Raw genomic sequence first — 17,318 nt, 5'->3', positions numbered from 1 at the left:
ACTTCCAGCAGGTCTGGGCCCATCCAGTCCCACAGAGCCGAATACAACTCAACCGGTAAGCCGTCGCTTCCGGGAGTTTTACTCGTCTCGAAGGACTTGGCGGCCTTTGTCAGCTCGTCCAGAGTTAGTGGTTTGTCCAGGTTTTCCAGCTCGCTGTCGCCTATGACCTCCGCGATAGTCGACAGGAAGGTCTGGGAAACAGTGCTATCTGTTGGCTTCAGGTCATACAGTCCGGCATAAAAGGATTGGCTGATCCTCAGGATGTCAGACTGCGATGACTTTTCAGAGCCATCTTCTTCCTTCAGGCTGCTGATCACAGAGGTGTCTCTGTGCACCTTTTGGAAGAAGAAGCGTGAGCACTTTTCGTCCTGCTCCACGGAGCGGACTCTGGAACGGAAGATAACCTTGGAGGCCTCCGAGGTGTAGAGCGAGGCTTGCTGGCTCTTCACCTCTTGGAGATCCTCCTTGACATCCACCCCCATCGACTGCAGCTGGAGCAAATTTTGCATACTTTTCTGGAGCCTGGACATGACCCCTCGTCTCTCTCTCACCTTTTGAACGCCCTTGAGGATGAAAAACCTCTTGATATTCCCCTTGATTGCTTCCCACCAGAGATGTGGGGCCTCAAAGAGGGGTTTCACGGTTCTCCAAACTTTGTAATCCCTCCTGAGTTCCTCGATGTTCTCAGGGGTCAGCAGTTTTACATTTAGCTTCCACGTCCCCCTGCCTACCCCCTGGTCTTCCTGCAGGTGGCAGTCGGCCAGTAGGAGGCAGTGGTCAGAGAAGAACACCGGCGTTACGTCGGTGGACCTGACCGTGAAAGCTCGGGACACAAAAAAGAAGTCTATCCTGGAGCGGACGGACCCGTCTGGCCGTGACCATGTGTATCTACGCTGCGCGCCGTCTGCAGGGTTGCTGCAGACGTCGAGCAGCTTGGCGTCTTTTACCGTTTCCATCAGGAGTCTGGACGTAGCGTCTAGTTTGCTGTCGGCATTGCTGGATCGTCCAGCCGCATCGATGATGCAGTTGAAGTCACCACCCAGGATGACCGGCTTGGAGGTGGCCAACAGCAGTGGGAGTTGCTGAAGAACTGCCAGCCGCTCACTTTTTACGGCCGGGGCGTACACATTAATAAGTCTGAGAGGGGTGTTTTTGTATTTCACGTCTGCTACGAGGAGGCGCCCGCCCACCACCTCCTTAACGTCGGAGATGGTGAAGTTGCCTCCCCGCAGCAGAATACCCAGGCCGGAGGAGCGGCAGTCATTTCCTCCTGACCAGATGGATGGCCCGTGGGACCACCAGCTCGACCAGCGCCTGTAGTTGCTGAGGTGCGGAATTCCGCACTCCTGCAGGAACAGTAGGTCAGCTTTTACATTTGCCAAATAGTTGAGTGTGGCTACACACCGCGAAGTATCTTTGATGCTTCGCACATTTATGGATGCAATTTTTAAACCCATTATAAAAAAGATAGATTTACCAGTCTCAAGAGTCCAGAGTCTATACAGTTGGCTGTTCCAGCTGTTCGATGTTCCCCAGCATGCCGGTGGTGCTCGCAAACTTTAGCACAGTTGCAGGGCTGAGAAAGCTGTTCTGGTCCGTACTGGCCCCGTGATTTTGATTCAGATGCATTGGGGGGGTGATGTAGCCCTGGCGTTCGTCATGGCAGTCAGTAGGTGTTGGGGTTGCAGGCCGGTCTTCACCTGGGTTGTTGCTGCTCGTTGCTATCGGGGGTTGGTCTGTGACCTTGTTTTCTTCCCGGTCGGTGGTCTGGGGTGTCTGTGCCTTCCGTTCCACGTTGGTGCTTTGCCTCTTTATCTGAGGCCGATTCTTGTCCTGTTTTCCCTCATCGGATGAGGTGTCGGCACTAAGTGCGCCGGCTGAGAGGTGTCGCTTTTTGCCACTACCCCTCAGGGGGTTCTTTAGTTTGTTTTTTTGTTTCCTCTTACGTTTGTCCCTGTTCACGGTTTCCCAGGGCTCTTTATTCTTTGTCCCATCCTCTTCCATTGAGTGTTCCTCATCAGATGGGGCTGGGGTTGGGTTGTCAGGAGGTGCTGGGGCCTCTTCTTTTTGTTGGGGGCCCTTTTGTTGCTTTTCCTCATTCTGAGCCGTGGTGTCTTTTTCGGTGGAGGGTGTATGCACCTCCTCTCTGGTCGCCTTTTTAACTCCGCTGCTGATGATTTCAGCGTATGTCGCCCCGCGTTTCGGGCAGGCCCTGTAAAGATGGCCGGCCTCCCCACACAGGTTGCAGCACTTGTCTTCTTTGCAGTCCTTAGTCATGTGTCCCTCCTGCCTGCAGTTCTTGCACAAGGTCACACTGCAGTTTGCGGCAACATGCCCCGTTTTGCCACAGGTGTGGCATACACGTGGCTGTCCCACGTAGTAGAGGTAGCCACGATTTACTCCAATAGCGAAATTGGAGGGGGGATGCAGGATGGCTCCGTTGCTGTCCGTTCTTAGGGTCACCTTGACCTGGTGCTCACTTGTCCAGATGCCGAAGGTGTCTTTCACTTGCACGCTGTCACTTTTCAGCTCAGCGTACCTGGCGAGGAACGTGAGCACATCAGATACAGGGACGTGGGGGTTGTACGTGTGCAGTGTAACAACCCGATTTCGCTGTGCCGGTAGCGTAAACAGAGGCTCCGCAGTCAGGATCGACAAGGGACTCTGGTTACCTTTTTCCTTGAAGACGTTCAAGAATTTGATGCACGCTGCGACGCTCTTGAAGGTGACATCAAAGAAACCATTCTTGGGGAAGTTTTGCAAGCAGAAGATCTCTGTTGCTTTAAACCCACAGCACTCGAGCAGCACCTTCTTCACGAAGTGTTTCCGGTCCAAAGGTGACTCTCCATCCGTTTTCTTCACTGTGACTCGGACAGTGTTTCGCACGCCCCAGCCTGGTGGTCGGGATGCAGCTGCATCCATAGCTCGTACGTTGGGTGTGAAACTGTATCGGCGTTAGGCCTAAACCCGAGGTTTAGGCCAGCATGTAGATCCACCAATAGCAGCCAAGCTCCAAACGTTTCTTCTTTGACGACTTCAATCCCTCCGAGTTCTCCAATCCACGATCGTCATCGAAATCCTCAGCTTCCCTCGATCAAATGAGACTACACTTGATCTTAGCCAAAAGGCCGAGAAGCCGAGTAATGCACATTGAAGAGTGAAATGGGTGGTGAATTTCGAATGAGTTCCCTTTCGCCGTTGTGCTTGTAAGATGCGTTTGGTCATTCTTGATGACACCCCCGGGGCCAGGTAGAAGGTGAGTAGCAGCAGCCAGTTGCCGAAGCATTTTGTTGTGTGCTGGAAGAAGTGTGAATAAAGTGTATATTTGTATGTGTTTGAGCTGTTTTTTGAGTTTGAAATTCCCCATGAAGGGGTGGTGTGCACCGTTGCTGGAGATACTGCAATACCAGGTCAATGCGTGGAGTGGACGGAGCAAGCCCCTATTCCATCTCCCTGCTCCAAAAATCAATTTAATATATGGTCCCCAGATAAGGGACGTATCAGATATTAAACTGATAGGAACAGATTTATTTATTTATTTTTTTTTCAAAAAAATATACTTTATTCATAAAAATTTATCATGAGCATTTCAGAAACATTTCAAATTGTCTTGACTGTACATTTTCGGCAGGGTTACATGTTGCCTTGACTTTCTTTCATTCAATTTTGATATTGTCGTACACATATCACTCTTTACATTACAATTCCTTCTTAAATATTTACAGTGGCATGTTTGTTTTATACATTGGAGTGTTGATTGCCCAGACCGAGGGGCTTTACACTGTTACGCGCCCCTCGGTGTACATTTGCTGGAAAGACTTTACACTGTGGTCTTTCCCCATTGCGCCTTGGCGGCAGCTGCCCTAAGCTTGAGTGCGTCCCTCAGCACGTAGTCCTGGACCTTGGAATGTGCCAGTCTGCAACACTCGGTCGAGGACAATTCTTTGCACTGGAAGATCAGCAAGTTTCGGGCAGACCAAAGAGCGTCTTTTACCGAGTTGATGACCTTCCAGCAGCAGTTGATATTTGTCTCGGTGTGTGTCCCTGGAAACAGTCCGTAGAGCACAGAGTCCTGTGTCACAGATCTGTTTGGGATAAACCTTGACAAATACCACTGCATCTCTCTCCAGACCTTCTTTGCAAAGGCACATTCCACAAGGAGGTGTGTGACCGTCTCATTTCCCCCACAGCCACTCCGAGGGCAGCGTGCATTGGTGCAGAGCCTTCGGGTGTGCATGAAGAATCTGACAGGGAGGGCCCTTCTCACCACCAGCCAAGCTAGGTCTTGGTGCTTGTTTGAAAGTTCTGGTGATGAGGCGTTCTGCCAGATGACTCTGGCAGTCTGCTCAGGGAACCATCCAACGTCCTCCACGGTCTCCTTTTCCCTGAGGGCCTCGAGGACATTACGTGCTGACCACTGCTTCATTGCCTTGTGGTCAAAGGTGTTTTTCTTCAAAAACTTTTCCACGAAGGACAGGTGGTACGGTACGGTCCAACTACTTGGAGCGTTCCGCGGCAATGAGGCCAGGCCCATCCTTCGCAACACCGGGGACAGGTAGAACCTCAGTATGTAGTGACACTTGGTGTTTGCATACTGGGGGTCCACGCACAGCTTGATGCAGCTGGACACAAAGGTGGCCAGCAGGATGAGGGAGGCGTTGGGTACGTTCCGCCCTCCCTTCTCCAGAGGTTTGTACATGGTGTCCCTTCGGACACGGTCCATCTTGGATCGCCAGATAAATTTGAAGATGGCCCGGGTGACTGCTGTGGCGTCGGGTCGGGTTATGGGCCAGACCTGCGCCACGTACAGTAGCACCGAGAGTACCTCACACCTGATGACCAGGGTTTTGCCCGCAATGGAGAGGGAGCGTTGCTCCCACCAGCCCAGTTTCTGTCTTACCTTTCCTATGCGCTCCTCCCAGTTTTTGGTGCACGCCCCAGCAGCTCCGAACCATATCCCCAGCACCTTCAGGTAATCTGACCTGACAGTGAAGGGGACAAAGGACCGGTCGGCCCAGTTCCCAAAGAACATGGCCTCGCTCTTGCCCCGGTTTACCTTGGCTCCAGAGGCCAGTTCAAACTGGTCGCAGGTGGTTAAGAGCCTGCGTACAGACGCAGGATCCGAGCAGAAGACGGCAACGTCGTCCATGTACAGGGAGGCCTTGACTTGCATGCCTCCACTGCCTGGGATCGTCACTCCTCTTATACCCGGATCCCTCCTGATGGACTCGGCAAAAGGTTCTATGCAGCACACAAAAAGGGCAGAGGAGAGAGGGCAGCCCTGCCTGACTCCAGATCTGATCTGGAACTTTTCTGATTCCCACCCATTGATTGAGACTGCGCTATAGATGTTTGTGTAGAGCAGTTTGATCCAATTGCGAATTCCCTCCCCAAACCCCATTTTGGAGAGCACATCCATCATGTAGGTGTGCGATATTCTGTCAAAAGCCTTCTCCTGGTCAAGGCTGATGAGGCAAGTGTCCACCCCCCTGTCCTGCACGTAGGCGATCGTATCCCTGAGTAGCGCGAGGCTATCAGAGATCTTCCTGCCGGCTACAGCACAGGTCTGGTCAGGGTGGATCACCGACTCCAGAGCAGACCTGACCCGATTGGCGATGACCTTTGCTAGAATTTTGTAGTCCACATTCAACAGTGAAATGGGTCGCCAATTTCGAATTTCTTCCCTTTCCCCCTTCTGTTTGTAGATGAGGGTGATGATGCCTTTCCTCATGGACTCTGACATGCTGCCTTCCAGAAGCATACTCTCGTACACTTCCAGCAGGTCTGGGCCCATCCAGTCCCACAGAGCCGAATACAACTCAACCGGTAAGCCGTCGCTTCCGGGAGTTTTACTCGTCTCGAAGGACTTGGCGGCCTTTGTCAGCTCGTCCAGAGTTAGTGGTTTGTCCAGGTTTTCCAGCTCGCTGTCGCCTATGACCTCCGTGATAGTCGACAGGAAAGTCTGGGAAACAGTGCTATCTGTTGGCTTCAGGTCATACAGTCCGGCATAAAAGGATTGGCTGATCCTCAGGATGTCAGACTGCGATGACTTTTCAGAGCCATCTTCTTCCTTCAGGCTGCTGATCACAGAGGTGTCTCTGTGCACCTTTTGGAAGAAGAAGCGTGAGCACTTTTCGTCCTGCTCCACGGAGCGGACTCTGGAACGGAAGATAACCTTGGAGGCCTCCGAGGTGTAGAGCGAGGCTTGCTGGCTCTTCACCTCTTGGAGATCCTCCTTGACATCCACCCCCATCGACTGCAGCTGGAGCAAATTTTGCATACTTTTCTGGAGCCTGGACATGACCCCTCGTCTCTCTCTCACCTTTTGAACGCCCTTGAGGATGAAAAACCTCTTGATATTCCCCTTGATTGCTTCCCACCAGAGATGTGGGGCCTCAAAGAGGGGTTTCACGGTTCTCCAACCTTTGTAATCCCTCCTGAGTTCCTCGATGTTCTCAGGGGTCAGCAGTTTTACATTTAGCTTCCACGTCCCCCTGCCTACCCCCTGGTCTTCCTGCAGGTGGCAGTCGGCCAGTAGGAGGCAGTGGTCAGAGAAGAACACCGGCGTTACGTCGGTGGACCTGACCATGAAAGCTCGGGACACAAAAAAGAAGTCTATCCTGGAGCGGACGGACCCGTCTGGCCGTGACCATGTGTATCTACGCTGCGCGCCGTCTGCAGGGTTGCTGCAGACGTCGAGCAGCTTGGCGTCTTTTACCGTTTCCATCAGGAGTCTGGACGTGGCGTCTAGTTTGCTGTCGGCTTTGCTGGATCGTCCAGCCGCATCGATGATGCAGTTGAAGTCACCACCCAGGATGACCGGCTTGGAGGTGGCCAACAGCAGTGGGAGTTGCTGAAGAACTGCCAGCCGCTCACTTTTTACGGCAGGGGCGTACACATTAATAAGTCTGAGAGGGGTGTTCTTGTATTTCACGTCTGCTACGAGGAGGCGCCCGCCCACCACCTCCTTAACGTCGGAGATGGTGAAGTTGCCTCCCCGCAGCAGAATACCCAGGCCGGAGGAGCGGCAGTCGTTTCCTCCTGACCAGATGGATGGCCCGTGGGACCACCAGCTCGACCAGCGCCTGTAGTTGCTGAGGTGCGGAATTCCGCACTCCTGCAGGAACAGTAGGTCAGCTTTTACATTTGCCAAATAGTTGAGTGTGGCTACACACCGCGAAGTATCTTTGATGCTTCGCACATTTATGGATGCAATTTTTAAACCCATTTTAAAAAAGATAGATTTACCAGTCTCAAGAGTCCAGAGTCTATACAGTTGGCTGTTCCAGCTGTTCGATGTTCCCCACCATGCCGGTGGTGCTCGCAAACTTTAGCACAGTTGCAGGGCTGAGAAAACTGTTCTGGTCCGTACTGGCCCCGTGATTTGGATGCAGATGCATTGGGGGGGTGGTGTAGCCCTGGGGTTCGTCGTGGTGGTCAGTAGGTGTTGGGGTTGCAGGCCGGTCTTCACCTGGGTTGTTGCTGCTCGTTGCTATCGGGGGTTGGTCTGTGACCTTGTTTTCTTCCCGGTCGGTGGTCTGGGGGGTCTGTGCCTTCCGTTCCACGTTGGTGCTTTGCCTCTTTATCTGAGGCCGATTCTTGTCCTGTTTTCCCTCATCGGATGAGGTGTCGGCACTAAGTGCGCCGGCTGAGAGGTGTCGCTTTTTGCCACTACCCCTCAGAGGGTTCTTCAGTTTGTTTTTTTGTTTCCTCTTACGTTTGTCCCTGTTCACGGTTTCCCAGGGCTCTTTATTCTTTGTCCCATCCTCTTCCTCTTCCATTGAGTGTTCCTCATCAGATGGGGCTGGGGTTGGGTTGTCAGGAGGTGCTGGGGCCTCCTCTTTTTGTTGGGGGCCCTTCTGTTGCTTTTCCTCATTCTGAACCGTGGTGTCTTTTTCGGTGGAGGGTGTATGCACCTCCTCTCTGGTCGCCTTTTTAACTCCGCTGCTGATGATTTCAGCGTATGTCGCCCCGCGTTTCGGGCAGGCCCTGTAAAGATGGCCGGCCTCCCCACACAGGTTGCAGCACTTGTCTTCTTTGCAGTCCTTAGTCATGTGTCCCTCCTGCCTGCAGTTCTTGCAGAAGGTCACACTGCAGTTTGCGGCAACATGCCCGGTTTTGCCACAGGTGTGGCATACACGTGGCTGTCCCACGTAGTAGAGGTAGCCACGATTTACTCCAATAGCGAAATTGGAGGGGGGATGCAGGATGGCTCCGTTGCTGTCCGTTCTTAGGGTCACCTTGACCTGGTGCTCACTTGTCCAGATGCCGAAGGTGTCTTTCACTTGCACGCTGTCACTTTTCAGCTCAGCGTACCTGGCGAGGAACGTGAGCACATCAGATACAGGGACGTGGGGGTTGTACGTGTGCAGTGTAACAACCCGATTTCGCTGTGCCGGTAGCGTAAACAGAGGTTCCGCAGTCAGGATCGACAAGGGACTCTGGTTACCTTTTTCCTTGAAGACGTTCAAGAATTTGATGCACGCTGCGACGCTCTTGAAGGTGACATCAAAGAAACCATTCTTGGGGAAGTTTTGCAAGCAGAAGATCTCTGTTGCTTTAAACCCACAGCACTCGAGCAGCACCTTCTTCACGAAGTGTTTCCGGTCCAAAGGTGACTCTCCATCCGTTTTCTTCACTGTGACTCGGACAGTGTTTCGCACGCCCCAGCCTGGTGGTCGGGATGCAGCTGCATCCATAGCTCGTACGTTGGGTGTGAAACTGTATCGGCGTTAGGCCTAAACCCGAGGTTTAGGCCAGCATGTAGATCCACCAATAGCAGCCAAGCTCCAAACGTTTCTTCTTTGACGACTTCAATCCCTCCGAGTTCTCCAATCCACGATCGTCATCGAAATCCTCAGCTTCCCTCGATCAAATGAGACTACACTTGATCTTAGCCAAAAGGCCGAGAAGCCGAGTAATGCACATTGAAGAGTGAAATGGGTGGTGAATTTCGAATGAGTTCCCTTTCGCCGTTGTGCTTGTAAGATGCGTTTGGTCATTCTTGATGACACCCCCGGGGCCAGGTAGAAGGTGAGTAGCAGCAGCCAGTTGCCGAAGCATTTTGTTGTGTGCTGGAAGAAGTGTGAATAAAGTGTATATTTGTATGTGTTTGAGCTGTTTTTTGAGTTTGAAATTCCCCATGAAGGGGTGGTGTGCACCGTTGCTGGAGATACTGCAATACCAGGTCGATGCGTGGAGTGGACGGAGCAAGCCCCTATTCCATCTCCCTGCTCCAAAAATCAATTTAATATATGGTCCCCAGATAAGGGACGTATCAGATATTAAACTGATAAGAACAGATTTTTTTTTTTTTTTTTTTTTTTTTTTTTTTCCCAAAAAAATATACTTTATTCATAAAAATTTATCATGAGCATTACAGAAACATTTCAAATTGTCTTGACTGTACATTTCCGGCAGGGTTACATGTTGCCTTGACTTTCTTTCATTCAATTTTGATATTGTCATACACATATCACTCTTTACATTACAATTCCTTCTTAAATATTTACATTGTCATGTTTGTTTTATACATTGGAGTGTTGGTTGCCCAGACCGACGGGCTTTACACTGTTACGCGCCCCTCGGTGTACATTTGCTGGAAAGACTTTACACAGTGGTCTTTCCCCATTGCGCCTTGGCGGCAGCTGCCCCAAGCTTGAGTGCGTCCCTCAGCACGTAGTCCTGGACCTTGGAATGTGCCAGTCTGCAACACTCGGTCGAGGACAATTCTTTGCACTGGAAGATCAGCAAGTTTCGGGCAGACCAAAGAGCGTCTTTTACCGAGTTGATGACCTTCCAGCAGCAGTTGATATTTGTCTCGGTGTGTGTCCCTGGAAACAGTCCGTAGAGCACAGAGTCCTGTGTCACAGATCTGTTTGGGATAAACCTTGACAAATACCACTGCATCTCTCTCCAGACCTTCTTTGCAAAGGCACATTCCACAAGGAGGTGTGTGACCGTCTCATTTCCGCCACAGCCACTCCGAGGGCAGCGTGCATTGGTGCAGAGCCTTCGGGTGTGCATGAAGAATCTGACAGGGAGGGCCTTTCTCACCACCAGCCAAGCTAGGTCTTGGTGCTTGTTTGAAAGTTCTGGTGATGAGGCGTTCTGCCAGATGACTCTGGCAGTCTGCTCAGGGAACCATCCAACGTCCTCCACGGTCTCCTTTTCCCTGAGGGCCTCGAGGACATTACGTGCTGACCACTGCTTCATTGCCTTGTGGTCAAAGGTGTTTTCCTTCAAAAACTTTTCCACAAAGGACAGGTGGTACGGTACGGTCCAACTACTTGGAGCGTTCCGCGGCAATGAGGCCAGGCCCATCCTTCGCAACACCGGGGACAGGTAGAACCTCAGTATGTAGTGACACTTGGTGTTTGCATACTGGGGGTCCACGCACAGCTTGATGCAGCTGGACACAAAGGTGGCCAACAGGATGAGGGAGGCGTTGGGTACGTTCCGCCCTCCCTTCTCCAGAGGTTTGTACATGGTGTCCCTTCGGACACGGTCCATCTTGGATCGCCAGATAAATTTGAAGATGGCCCGGGTGACTGCTGTGGCGTAGGGTCGGGTTATGGGCCAGACCTGCGCCACGTACAGTAGCACCGAGAGTACCTCACACCTGATGACCAGGGTTTTGCCCGCAATGGAGAGGGAGCGTTGCTCCCACCAGCCCAGTTTCTGTCTTACCTTTCCTAGGCGCTCCTCCCAGTTTTTGGTGCACGCCCCAGCAGCTCCGAACCATATCCCCAGCACCTTCAGGTAATCGGACCTGACAGTGAAGGGGACAAAGGACCGGTCGGCCTAGTTCCCAAAGAACATGGCCTCGCTCTTGCCCCGGTTTACCTTGGCTCCAGAGGCCAGTTCAAACTGGTCGCAGGTGGTTAAGAGCCTGCGTACAGACGCAGGATCCGAGCAGAAGACGGCAACGTCGTCCATGTACAGGGAGGCCTTGACTTGCATGCCTCCACTGCCTGGGATCGTCACTCCTCTTATACCCGGATCCCTCCTGATGGACTCGGCAAAGGGTTCTATGCAGCACACAAAAAGGGCAGAGGAGAGAGGGCAGCCCTGCCTGACTCCAGATCTGATCTGGAACTTTTCTGATTCCCACCCATTGATTGAGACTGCGCTATATTTGTTTGTGTAGAGCAGTTTGATCCAATTGCGAATTCCCTCCCCAAACCCCATTTTGGAGAGCACATCCATCATGTAGGTGTGCGATATTCTGTCAAATGCCTTCTCCTGGTCAAGGCTGATGAGGCAAGTGTCCACCCCCCTGTCCTGCACGTAGGCGATCGTATCCCTGAGTAGCGCGAGGCTATCAGAGATCTTCCTGCCGGGTACAGCACAGGTCTGGTCAGGGTGGATCACCGACTCCAGAGCAGACCTGACCCGATTGGCGATGACCTTTGCTAGAATTTTGTAGTCCACATTCAACAGTGAAATGGGTCGCCAATTTCGAATTTCTTCCCTTTCCCCCTTCTGTTTGTAGATGAGGGTGATGATGCCTTTCCTCATGGACTCTGACATGCTGCCTTCCAGAAGCATACTCTCGTACACTTCCAGCAGGTCTGGGCCCATCCAGTCCCACAGAGCCGAATACAACTCAACCGGTAAGCCGTCGCTTCCGGGAGTTTTACTCGTCTCGAAGGACTTGGCGGCCTTTGTCAGCTCGTCCAGAGTTAGTGGTTTGTCCAGGTTTTCCAGCTCGCTGTCGCCTATGACCTCCGTGATAGTCGACAGGAAGGTCTGGGAAACAGTGCTATCTGTTGGCTTCAGGTCATACAGTCCGGCATAAAAGGATTGGCTGATCCTCAGGATGTCAGACTGCGATGACTTTTCAGAGCCATCTTCTTCCTTCAGGCTGCTGATCACAGAGGTCTCTCTGTGCACCTTTTGGAAGAAGAAGCGTGAGCACTTTTCGTCCTGCTCCACGGAGCGGACTCTGGAACGGAAGATAACCTTGGAGGCCTCCGAGGTGTAGAGCGAGGCTTGCTGGCTCTTCACCTCTTGGAGATCCTCCTTGACATCCACCCCCATCGACTGCAGCTGGAGCAAATTTTGCATACTTTTCTGGAGCCTGGACATGACCCCTCGTCTCTCTCTCACCTTTTGAACGCCCTTGAGGATGAAAAACCTCTTGATATTCCCCTTGATTGCTTCCCACCAGAGATGTGGGGCCTCAAAGAGGGGTTTCTCGGTTCTCCAACCTTTGTAATCCCTCCTGAGTTCCTCGATGTTCTCAGGGGTCAGCAGTTTTACATTTAGCTTCCACGTCCCCCTGCCTACCCCCTGGTCTTCCTGCAGGTGGCAGTCGGCCAGTAGGAGGCAGTGGTCAGAGAAGAACACCGGCGTTACGTCGGTGGACCTGACCGTGAAAGCTCGGGACACAAAAAAGAAGTCTATCCTGGAGCGGACGGACCCGTCTGGCCGTGACCATGTGTATCTACGCTGCGCGCCGTCTGCAGGGTTGCTGCAGACGTCGAGCAGCTTGGCGTCTTTTACCGTTTCCATCAGGAGTCTGGACGTAGCGTCTAGTTTGCTGTCGGCTTTGCTGGATCGTCCAGCCGCATCGATGATGCAGTTGAAGTCACCACCCAGGATGACCGGCTTGGAGGTGGCCAACAGCAGTGGGAGTTGCTGAAGAACTGCCAGCCGCTCACTTTTTACGGCCGGGGCGTACACATTAATAAGTCTGAGAGGGGTGTTTTTGTATTTCACGTCTGCTACGAGGAGGCGCCCGCCCACCACCTCCTTAACGTCGGAGATGGTGAAGTTGCCTCCCCGCAGCAGAATACCCAGGCCGGAGGAGCGGCAGTCGTTTCCTCCTGACCAGATGGATGGCCCGTGGGACCACCAGCTCGACCAGCGCCTGTAGTTGCTGAGGTGCGGAATTCCGCACTCCTGCAGGAACAGTAGGTCAGCTTTTACATTTGCCAAATAGTTGAGTGTGGCTACACACCGCGAAGTATCTTTGATGCTTCGCACATTTATGGATGCAATTTTTAAACCCATTATAAAAAGATAGATTTACCAGTCTCAAGAGTCCAGAGTCTATACAGTTGGCTGTTCCAGCTGTTGAATGTTCCCCAGCATGCCGGTGGTGCTCGCAAACTTTAGCACAGTTGCAGGGCTGAGAAAACTGTTCTGGTCCGTACTGGCCCCGTGATTTTGATGCAGATGCATTGGGGGGGTGATGTAGCCCTGGGGTTCGTCGTGGCAGTCAGTAGGTGTTGGGGTTGCAGGCCGGTCTTCACCTGGGTTGTTGCTGCTCGTTGCTATCGGGGGTTGGTCTGTGACCTTGTTTTCTTCCCGGTCGGTGGTCTGGGGGGTCTGTGCCTTCCGTTCCACGTTGGTGCTTTGCCTCTTTATTTGAGGCCGATTCTTGTCCTGTTTTCCCTCATCGGATGAGGTGTCGGCACTAAGTGCGCCGGCTGAGAGGTGTCGCTTTTTGCCACTACCCCTCAGGGGGTTCTTCAGTTTGTTTTTTTGTTTCCTCTTTCGTTTGTCCCTGTTCACTGTTTCCCAGGGCTCTTTATTCTTTGTCCCATCCTCTTCCTCTTCCATTGAGTGTTCCTCATCAGATGGGGCTGGGGTTGGGTTGTCAGGAGGTGCTGGGGCCTCCTCTTTTTGTTGGGGGCCCTTCTGTTGCTTTTCCTCATTCTGAACCGTGGTGTCTTTTTCGGTGGAGGGTGTATGCACCTCCTCTCTGGTCGCCTTTTTAACTCCGCTGCTGATGATTTCAGCGTATGTCGCCCCGCGTTTCGGGCAGGCCCTGTAAAGATGGCCGGCCTCCCCACACAGGTTGCAGCACTTGTCTTCTTTGCAGTCCTTAGTCATGTGTCCCTCCTGCCTGCAGTTCTTGCAGAAGGTCACACTGCAGTTTGCGGCAACATGCCCCGTTTTGCCACAGGTGTGGCATACACGTGGCTGTCCCACGTAGTAGAGGTAGCCACGATTTACTCCAATAGCGAAATTGGAGGGGGGATGCAGGATGGCTCCGTTGCTGTCCGTTCTTAGGGTCACCTTGACCTGGTGCTCACTTGTCCAGATGCCGAAGGTGTCTTTCACTTGCACGCTGTCACTTTTCAGCTCAGCGTACCTGGCGAGGAACGTGAGCACATCAGATACAGGGACGTGGGGGTTGTACGTGTGCAGTGTAACAACCCGATTTCGCTGTGCCGGTAGCGTAAACAGAGGTTCCGCAGTCAGGATCGACAAGGGGCTCTGGTTACCTTTTTCCTTGAAGACGTTCAAGAATTTGATGCACGCTGCGACGCTCTTGAAGGTGACATCAAAGAAACCATTCTTGGGGAAGTTTTGCAAGCAGAAGATCTCTGTTGCTTTAAACCCACAGCACTCGAGCAGCACCTTCTTCACGAAGTGTTTCCGGTCCAAAGGTGACTCTCCATCCGTTTTCTTCACTGTGACTCGGACAGTGTTTCGCACGCCCCAGCCTGGTGGTCGGGATGCAGCTGCATCCATAGCTCGTACGTTGGGTGTGAAACTGTATCGGCGTTAGGCCTAAACCCGAGGTTTAGGCCAGCATGTAGATCCACCAATAGCAGCCAAGCTCCAAACGTTTCTTCTTTGACGACTTCAATCCCTCCGAGTTCTCCAATCCACGATCGTCATCAAAATCCTCAGCTTCCCTCGATCAAATGAGACTACACTTGATCTTAGCCAAAAGGCCGAGAAGCGGAGTAATGCACATTGAAGAGTGAAATGGGTGGTGAATTTCGAATGAGTTCCCTTTCGCCGTTGTGCTTGTAAGATGCGTTTGGTCATTCTTCATGACACCCCGGGGCCAGGTAGATGGTGAGTAGCAGCAGCCAGTTGCCAAAGCATTTTGTTGTGTGCTGAAAGAACTGTGAATAAAGTGTATATTTGTATGTGTTTGAGCTGTTTTTTGAGTTTGAAATTCCCCATGAAGGGGTGGTGTGCACCGTTGCTGGAGATACTGCAATACCAGGTCGATGCGTGGAGTGGACGGAGCAAGCCCCTATTCCATCTCCCTGCTCCAAAAATCAATTTAATATATGGTCCCCAGATAAGGGACGTATCAGATATTAAACTGATAAGAACAGATTTTTTTTTTATTCAAAAAAATATACTTTATTCATAAAAATTTATCATGAGCATTACAGAAACATTTCAAATTGTCTTGACTGTACATTTCCGGCAGGGTTACATGTTGCCTTGACTTTCTTTCATTCAATTTTGATATTGTCGTACACATATCACTCTTTACATTACAATTCCTTCTTAAATATTTACAGTGCCATGTTTGTTTTATACATTGGAGTGTTGGTTGCCCAGACCGAGGGGCTTTACACTGTTACCCGCCCCTCGGTGTACATTTGCTGGAAAGCCCTTACACAGAGGTCTTTCCCCATTGCGCCTTGGCGGCCGCTGCCCCAAGCTTGAGTGCGTCCCTCAGCACGTAGTCCTGGACCTTGGAATGTGCCAGTCTGCAACACTCGGTCGAGGACAATTCTTTGCACTGGAAGATCAGCAAGTTTCGGGCAGACCAAAGAGCGTCTTTTACCGAGTTGATGACCTTCCAGCAGCAGTTGATATTTGTCTCGGTGTGTGTCCCTGGAAACAGTCCGTAGAGCACAGAGTCCTGTGTCACAGATCTGTTTGGGATAAACCTTGACAAATACCACTGCATCTCTCTCCAGACCTTCTTTGCAAAGGCACATTCCACAAGGAGGTGTGTGACCGTCTCATTTCCCCCACAGCCACTCCGAGGGCAGCGTGCATTGGTGCAGAGCCTTCGGGTGTGCATGAAGAATCTGACAGGGAGGGCCTTTCTCACCACCAGCCAAGCTAGGTCTTGGTGCTTGTTTGAAAGTTCTGGTGATGAGGCGTTCTGCCAGATGACTCTGGCAGTCTGCTCAGGGAACCATCCAACGTCCTCCACGGTCTCCTTTTCCCTGAGGGCCTCGAGGACATTACGTGCTGACCACTGCTTCATTGCCTTGTGGTCAAAGGTGTTTTCCTTCAAAAACTTTTCCACAAAGGACAGGTGGTACGGTACGGTCCAACTACTTGGAGCGTTCCGCGGCAATGAGGCCAGGCCCATCCTTCGCAACACCGGGGACAGGTAGAACCTCAGTATGTAGTGACACTTGGTGTTTGCATACTGGGGGTCCACGCACAGCTTGATGCAGCTGGACACAAAGGTGGCCAGCAGGATGAGGGAGGCGTTGGGTACGTTCCGCCCTCCCTTCTCCAGAGGTTTGTACATGGTGTCCCTTCGGACACGGTCCATCTTGGATCGCCAGATAAATTTGAAGATGGCCCGGGTGACTGCTGTGGCGCAGGGTCGGGTTATGGGCCAGACCTGCGCCACGTACAGCAACACCGAGAGTACCTCACACCTGATGACCAGGGTTTTGCCCGCAATGGAGAGGGAGCGTTGCTCCCACCAGCCCAGTTTCTGTCTTACCTTTCCTAGGCGCTCCTCCCAGTTTTTGGTGCACGCCCCAGCAGCTCCGAACCATATCCCCAGCACCTTCAGGTAATCTGACCTGACAGTGAAGGGGACAAAGGACCGGTCGGCCCAGTTCCCAAAGAACATGGCCTCGCTCTTGCCACGGTTTACCTTGGCTCCCGAGGCCAGTTCAAACTGGTCGCAGGTGGTCAAGAGCCTGCGCACAGACGCGGGATCCGAGCAGAAGACGGCAACGTCGTCCATGTACAGGGAGGCCTTGACTTGCATGCCTCCACTGCCTGGGATCGTCACTCCTCTTATGCCCGGATCCCTCCTGATGGACTCGGCAAAAGGTTCTATGCAGCACACAAAAAGGGCAGAGGAGAGAGGGCAGCCCTGCCTGACTCCAGATTTGATCTGGAACTTTTCTGATTCCCACCCATTGATTGAGACTGCGCTATAGATGTTTGTGTAGAGCAGTTTGATCCAATTGCGAATTCCCTCCCCAAACCCCATTTTGGAGAGCACATCCATCATGTAGGTGTGTGATATTCTGTCAAAAGCCTTCTCCTGGTCAAGGCTGATGAGGCAAGTGTCCACCCCCCTGTCCTGCACGTAGGCGATCGTATCCCTGAGTAGCGCGAGGCTATCAGAGATCTTCCTGCCGGGTACAGCACAGGTCTGGTCAGGGTGGATCACCGACTCCAGAGCAGACCTGACCCGATTGGCGATGACCTTTGCTAGAATTTTGTAGTCCACATTCAACAGTGAAATGGGTCGCCAATTTCGAATTTCTTCCCTTTCCCCCTTCTGCTTGTAGATGAGGGTGATGATGCCTTTCCTCATGGACTCTGACATGCTGCCTTCCAGAAGCATA

The 17,318-nt window shown here is 52.2% G+C and overlaps 2 non-coding genes and 1 pseudogene across 2 annotated transcripts; all 3 read right to left on the bottom strand.

Annotated features, from left to right (window-relative positions):
- Positions 1-3,373: 3,373 nt before the first annotated feature.
- On the bottom strand, positions 3,374-3,558 carry LOC140408038 (U2 spliceosomal RNA). The gene has a single exon (XR_011939984.1). It is a non-coding gene; the product is annotated as a U2 spliceosomal RNA (small nuclear RNA).
- Positions 3,559-9,150: 5,592 nt separating this feature from the next.
- On the bottom strand, positions 9,151-9,347 carry LOC140408006 (U2 spliceosomal RNA). The gene has a single exon (XR_011939960.1). It is a non-coding gene; the product is annotated as a U2 spliceosomal RNA (small nuclear RNA).
- Positions 9,348-14,937: 5,590 nt separating this feature from the next.
- Positions 14,938-15,114, bottom strand: LOC140407941 (U2 spliceosomal RNA; annotated as a pseudogene).
- Positions 15,115-17,318: the final 2,204 nt, after the last annotated feature.

This window comes from Scyliorhinus torazame, chromosome 2 (genome assembly GCF_047496885.1).
Source record: "Scyliorhinus torazame isolate Kashiwa2021f chromosome 2, sScyTor2.1, whole genome shotgun sequence".
Lineage (NCBI taxonomy): Eukaryota > Metazoa > Chordata > Chondrichthyes > Carcharhiniformes > Scyliorhinidae > Scyliorhinus > Scyliorhinus torazame.
This window is presented reverse-complemented; position numbering and strand designations above follow the sequence as displayed.